Source organism: Vidua macroura, chromosome Z (assembly GCF_024509145.1).
Source record: "Vidua macroura isolate BioBank_ID:100142 chromosome Z, ASM2450914v1, whole genome shotgun sequence".
In the NCBI taxonomy this organism is placed as follows: domain Eukaryota; kingdom Metazoa; phylum Chordata; class Aves; order Passeriformes; family Viduidae; genus Vidua; species Vidua macroura.
This window is the reverse complement of record NC_071611.1, coordinates 2,883,166-2,889,313: the sequence shown is the minus strand read 5'-3', so window position 1 is coordinate 2,889,313 and position 6,148 is coordinate 2,883,166.

The window sequence follows — 6,148 nt, the reverse complement described above, 5'->3', positions numbered from 1 at the left end:
CCCTGGAAAATAAAATTTTTAAATCAGTGTGTGTGGGATACATAGGAAACTTTTAAAATCTGCTCTTTGTGCTTATCACAGAATCATAGAATCACAAAATTGTTTGGATTAAAGGGTCCTTGTTCTATCCCCCCTGCCATGGGCAGGGACACCTTCCACTGTCCCAGGTTGCTCCAAGCCCCATCCAGCCTGGCTTTGGGCACTTCCAGGGATCCAGGGGCAGCCACAGCTGCTCTGGGCACCCTGTGCCAGGGCCTGCCCACCCTCCCAGCCAGCAATTCCCACTTCCCAATATCCCATCTGTCCCTGCCCTCGGGGACAGATTCCCAGAGGGAATCTGGGAATTTTACTCATTCCCCCTGCCACCCAAGACGTAGCCAAAATCCTCCTCCAGCTCTCCTGGAGCCATTTTCGGCATTCAAATGAGCTCTAAGTCCTGCTCAGGGCCTTCTCCAGGATGAACAGCCCCAGCTCTCTCAGTCCTTTGGCATCAAACCTTCTTAAACCCGCCAAGTGACAAGCCTGGTTCAATCAGGCACAGTCAGCCCAAGGGACAGCACTGGGTCAACAGAACTGCAGTGAGAGCTACAGAAACCTCCTCAGGACCAGGCAGTGATTAATTCCTAGGGGAAATGCTGGACAGGCCCCCAGACTGGGGTTAGATGAGGTCATGTTTTGTCTAGAATATTCCTGGAGCAGGCACAGAGGGCCGTGGAGATGCCCTGGGGTTTGGAGTTCCTCTGCTTTGGAGCCAGGCTGGGAGAGCTGGAGGTGCTCACCTGGAGAAGAGAAGGCTCTGGGGAGATCTTTTTGTGGCCTCTGAGTACTTGTAGGTCTCTCTAAGAAAAATGTGGACAAACTTTAAATCAGGGCCCGTTGTGATGGGAAAAGGGTTGACAGTTTTAAACTAGAAGTGGATAAATCCTGACCAAATAAAAAGAAGAAATTTTTCATGGGTAGGGTGGTGAGGCACTGGCTCACTGCCCAGGGATATGGTAGATGCTCCATCCCTGGAAAAAGTCAAGGTCCAGTTGGACAGGTCTCTGAGCCACTTGGTGCAGTGGAAGATGTCCCTGCCCATTGCAGGGGTTTGGACTGATGACATTCAGGAGTCCAACACAACCCAAACCATTCTCTGGTTCTGTGATTTATCAAACTGTAGTGTAAAAGGGTATTTTAATGTCTGAACTGAGATCTCCCCACCCAGGACCACGAGTGCCCCAGAGAGGCAAACCAACAGAAGCTGCTTTCACCCTTGTGTCAAAATATGCACTCGAGCAAGAGAACACAATTTATGTCCAGTGTAAATCAGCAGATTTCCTCTGACTGGTGCTATTCCAGCCTGCTGTTGCTGAGCAACAGGGACATTTTGGCAGTACCATAAAGAAATCATGCACACAGAACTGAAAAACAAGAAAAGATGAAGGCTATGTCCCAGCCATTTAGAAAGAATTTGCACATCGTTCAGAATTAATTCTACATTTTACACTATCCAGAGAATTTATTCTTCCCATCAACTCTCAGAAAATAACAGCTATTTGGAAATTTGACATGTAAATCAGTCAGAACATGCATATTATGCTTTTTCCCATTATTGTTCAAAACACTGTCTTTGCTAACAGAACTAATTTATCTTATTACTGAAACTGGGTTTTTTGGCTGGTTTTCTTTTTTCAGTGTTGTTTCTGATACACAGGTGATACCAGACTCATAAGAAACACACTGGGCAGAAATGTTGGGGTATTTCCCTGGAATATCTCCCTCCCAATGCCAGCAAAGAGATGCCATTGTGTTTACAGTTCTGAAAAGAAATACATAGATAAATAAAATAAGTAAATATTACTAAAAGTAATTCATGGGGGAAATTAATAAAAACAAATAAACAAACAAAACCATTAAAAAAAAAAAAAAAGTAAAGTTAAAAAAAAATCCCTAACTACTGGGAAATATCTGCTGGGAGTCACATTTTATCCAAAAGTCTAACTCAAATGAACTGCCTGACTGCCACTTCCTAAGCTGCTCTCATTGATGATGTCTCATGTGCATAATTCTCCCCCAAGACTCCCAGTTTCATGTCAAGTGCTCAAATCTGGGGAAATGCAACAATGCAATGTCCTTTATCTGATCCTCCAGGACTGCTGCAGGTTCTGTTTGGTTTTCTGTGCTGCACATGAAATATAAACAGTATAAAGAATGCTGGTGTTGATAATTATCTAATCTTTTGAATCTTGACAGGAAGTGAGAAGGAATCGACACAGAATTTGGCCATAGCTGGGCATAATTCACCTGCTAAGAAAGATGCTACCCACGAGGAAGCAGGACTGTGCATTGAAAAGATTATTCTTGATTATTTCTTGATTGTTTCCCTCTCCCTCATTCACTGCATGACAGGTGAATTGTTGGGCACAAATTAGCACCTTTCTGAAGTTTCTCTTTGTCTTGCCATGAAAAACTGCCTTCAGGTAGTAAGGCCCATTTTGTTACCAGCAGCTGAGTTTTTTCCAGATTTGGAATGAGATGAGGAAAGTGTACAACTCTCAAAGCAAACACACTTCAGTGACTTAGGGCCCTCACTCTTCATGTTCTCGGAGGCACAGACAGACCATGGCAATTAATTTCACATATGCTGAAACAGAAACTGTTTAAACAGGAGTTGGAGGCCTTAATATTTCAGGGATGTGGGTCAGAAGGATCATTTTAGGTCCCCAAAGGTGCTTTGCTTGCAAAGGGGGCTGTGAAGGTTAAATTACTTATCTTGAGGCTGAGGCCCCCTGACTTGCTATTACCCTCCAGTGCATAGCAGAATCATAGAATAGAATCACAGAATGTTAAGGTTGGAAAATATCATCAAGTTCCCCCCAGCACTGCCAAGGCCACCACTGGCCCATGTCCCCAGGTTCCACATCCACAGGGCTTTTAAATCCCTCCAGAAATGGGGGTCTCCCACCACTGCTCTGGGCAGGACAACTCTTTGAGTGAAGAAATTTTTCTGTGGGAACCCAGGGCAAGGGGAATATCTCCCTGTCTGCCCTGGGGTGCTCTGACTCCCAGGGAAGCACTGACTTTGACCCTCATTCATGGAGAAAGCTTCCAAAGCCTCAAAGTAAACTAGAAACCACAAAAGTGTGAAATAGATTGTAGAGAGTAGTTTAGTATGGCACACGGGCGAGAAATTTTAGGATTTTTAGCATATTGTAGATGGATACCACATGGAGGGTGCAGGGTGTTGTCTCGAGTTCCTTTCTTCTTTCTTCTTCTTCCTTCTTCTTGGGTTTGGGTGGTATCTCGTAATTGGGCAGAAAAATCCACATTGCAGGTCTTAGGGGTCAGTTATTGGGTTAGAAAGGGAAATAATCTAGGTGTCACTTCTTAACTGGGTAGTTTAGTTTTAGATTAGACTTAAAAGGCCTTGTAACACGAGATTGTTGGCCACTTTTGTGCCGTTTTCCTGCCTGCAAGGTCTGGGTGCAGACAGTGTGCTGAAATCATGATAAGATAATAGTAAAACAAGAACCTGAAGACCAAAAAAGTCCTGTACGTCTACTTTTCCTGACACAGAACTGCTCCAGGAGGGTTTCCCCTGTCAGAGGAGCCCCCAGGGAGTTGCCCAACTTGGGGCCCACAAATTCACATTTTCCCTTAATATTCAACCTAAACCTCCCGTGGTACATCTTGAGGCTGTTTCCTCAAAGCAAAATCTAAAAAAAAAAAAAAACCACTCATAATATTCACCATTTAGGTTGGAATATACCTCTAAGATCACTGGCTTTAGGATATCCCACAACAAATTCAAACTCTTAGAAGGGAGCAACAAAATCAGTCCTGTGAACAAACAGAAGCACCTGAGAGGGAAAATACAGCCCAGTTGTACCTGGAACACTGGAGCAATTGCCTCTATTTTTAGGACCAGTGACATCATCAAGAGTAATTTTTTGAGTAAAATAAAACTACATATGCACAGTTGCAAAAATGGAAGTTCAAACGCAAACACTTTTTGGAAAGTCTGTATTTTTTTTTCCTTTTATCGCTCATGAAAATATGTAGATTAGAAGAAAATGGATAGAAGCCATGGTCTTAGGAAACTGACTAACTACAAATCCCTTCACTTTAGATTAATCATTCTTGGATTGGTCATCAGTTTAATTGGATAAGGCTGGGATCGGTGGGAGGTTAAGGATCAGATTTGCTAACGAGAAAACTTAGAGAAATAATTCTAGGAAAACTGTGCCCCTGGAAGGGTGCACTGGGAAGGAAAAGAACAAATTTTTTCAAGTGGAATATTCCAGGCACAATCCTGGTGCCTCAGTCACAAAGCAGCTACAAAACTCATTGTAGTGTGTAGATTTGGTGTGACACTGTAGGAAAGTGCAAATCCAGAGGAGGCCCCGGAGCTGCTGCCAGGGCTGGAGCCCCTCTGCTCTGGAGCCAGCCTGGCAGAGCTGGGGCTGTTCAGCTGCACAAGAGAAGGCTCCAGGGAGAGCTCAGAGCCCCTGCCAGGGCCTCAAGGGGCTCCAGGAGAGCTGCACAGGGACTGGGGACAAGGCATGCAGGGACAGCACACAGGCAATGGCTTCCAGTGCCAGAGGGCAGGGACAGGTGGGATATTGGGAACTGGGAATTGCTGGCTGGGAGGGTGGGCAGGCCCTGGCACAGGGTGCCCAGAGCAGCTGTGGCTGCCCCATTTCTGGGAGTGTTCAAGGCCATATGAGGATGCAGGATGGCATCTCCCATTGGGTTCACTCCAGCATAACCCAACACATCACTTATCTCCCACTCACCTTTATCTAAACTGTGTGGGTGACTCAGCCCTGCCTGCATAAAAAATACCTTAAAACACAAACTCTCCCTCCCCAGAGAGAGAAATACCACTCAACAGCAGGCGTCCTGTGGTGGTGGCCTAGCAGCCAGAGGCACCTCTGTGCAGCTTTTCTGCCAGGCACTTTCAGCAGTGAGCAAGCTTGCTACACAAACAAAACAGTTTTGTCCACGGAACAAACAAATCCCCTGAGGGATACTGAATTTCTGTTCTTTGCCCCAGAACCTCCTGTTTTTGGCTGTCCCATCCTGAATGCCTCTTTGAGCCATCGCTGCCTTTTCCATTTCCCCAGTCCTGGTTTGCTCGCAGTGCATTCGTGGTGCTGCATGTGGTCACCAACCCCTCTGGGAAAGAATCCTGACTTCTCCATCCCACTAAACATGTCAAATCCACTAATCCTTGACATTCTTTAGCCACAACACCTCCAGTTTGTACCAGAGCTTATTCAGTGTCTCCTTGCACCTTCACTGTCCATCTGCAGTCACCCATGAGCAGGATCCTCACCGGAGTTCACCCCACCCCAGCTGCCCTCAGCAGCTTCTTAGAAAGTAGATACCATCCATTTCTCTCCTGAAAAAAAAAAAAAAAAACCCTAAAGACACAGAATTCCATTTCTATGGGATGGAGAATGATAAAAACATGTGACCTGACAAAAGGCTCCACAGCTCCAGCAACTTACTCCCCCCAAAGATCTGGGAAATCAACAAAACCATCACTGAGGCATTCAGAAAGGGAAGATGACACGTAATTTGACTACATTTCAATCTCATGATAGAGGAGACACTTTTAGATTACACTAATTTAACTGGAAAATAAAAAAAAATAAAAAAAAAATTAAAAAAAAATTATTCAAAAAAGAAAGGATCCACACAGCAGTGCAGCAAAAGACCAAAACATAATGGGGTTGTAAGATTACACATAGCCAAAACACAAGTGATACAGCTTTGGGATTAATTTGCCATGTTATAGTTTTTTATTTTACTAAGACAAGGGTGAATGCTGATTCAAGGCAGAGAGGGGAGATGGAATAGTTTTGAAAGGGCAAATTCCCCTAATTAACCAAATGAGAGATGTTTGACTTGGCCTCAAGTTGTGCCAGGGGAGATTTAGCCTGGATATTGTGAAAATTTTCTTCACAGAAAGGATGGTTGGGCACTTGAACAGGGTACTCAGGGCAGTGGTGCAATCTGCATCCCTGGAAGTGTTCAAAAGGCATGTGGCACTTGGGGCCACGGTTGAGTGGTGAATTCAGTGCTTATTTCAGGTTAAGGGCTGAACTCTATGATCTCAGAGTCCTTTTCCAACCTTAATGAGCGTATGATTTTATGTTGT